Below are 934 nucleotides of genomic sequence, written 5' to 3'. Positions count from 1 at the left end.
ACGTGGTATCCTTTTCTGGCTTGGATCCCAGAAAAGATAAGACATTAGGTAAAAGTTATGGAAACTGGAAGAAAGTATTGACTTTGGTTACTAACATGTCAATATCGCTTCACTAATGTGGTAATTTTATCACACTAATGTAAGATATTAGTAATAAGGGAATCTGGGTATGGGGTAAATGCATGAATCTCTCTGCAATATTTTTTTAGGTGGCTGACATCTTTTTTGCTGGGGCAGGTGCTCAGGAGCTCTTGGTGGGAAGGCCCTCCTTCCTCTTCACCGTCACAGGCTTCTGGCTGCACAGGATGGCACTGGCTCTGCGAATGGCAGGCATGCACAGATCTGGGCCATAACTGTTCTTGTGGATCATGGGCCAGATGCTGCTGAGGGCGGCCCAGGCATTCTTGCTAATGGTGGTCAGCACATTGGAGGTGGCAGGCTTTCGCTAGAGGGTTCTGTGCTTTGTGACCACCACTATACCTTTGCCCTCTGCCCCCAGCCCCACACCCACAGTCTTGCAGTGAATCAGTCCATTGTAGCAGAAGGAGCTGTGAGCTTTAAGGTTAGTGGGCTCAGTGTTGTGTATCTGTTCGTTCCACTTGATCAGAAAGCTGGAGCCGTTCCCCACAAGCACCCATTGCAGGTGGGCAGACATGGCGGCCTCTCCTTTCACTGCACCAGCGTGAGACAGCCTCTCTGTACTACGTTCACAATTTTTCTGTAAATACAAAATAAAAGCCTTATTTAAAAATATATCTTAGTTGAGGGGCACATGGGTGGCTCAGTCTGTTAAGCATCCAACTCTTGATTTTGGCTCAGGTCATGATCTCACAGTTTGTGAAACTGAGCCCCCCATCTGGCTCCGTGCTAACAGCACTGAGCCGGCTTGGGATTCTCTCTCTATTCCCTCCCCTAGTTGCTCGCCCGCTCTCTC

At 48.6% G+C, this 934-nt stretch overlaps 1 pseudogene; it reads right to left on the bottom strand.

Annotated features, from left to right (window-relative positions):
• Positions 1-241: 241 nt before the first annotated feature.
• Positions 242-655, bottom strand: LOC125150355 (60S ribosomal protein L28-like; annotated as a pseudogene).
• Positions 656-934: the final 279 nt, after the last annotated feature.

Source organism: Prionailurus viverrinus, chromosome D4, assembly GCF_022837055.1.
Source record: "Prionailurus viverrinus isolate Anna chromosome D4, UM_Priviv_1.0, whole genome shotgun sequence".
In the NCBI taxonomy this organism is placed as follows: Eukaryota; Metazoa; Chordata; class Mammalia; order Carnivora; family Felidae; genus Prionailurus; species Prionailurus viverrinus.
Note: the sequence above shows the minus strand (reverse complement) of the source record. Positions and strands in the feature narration are given on the sequence as shown.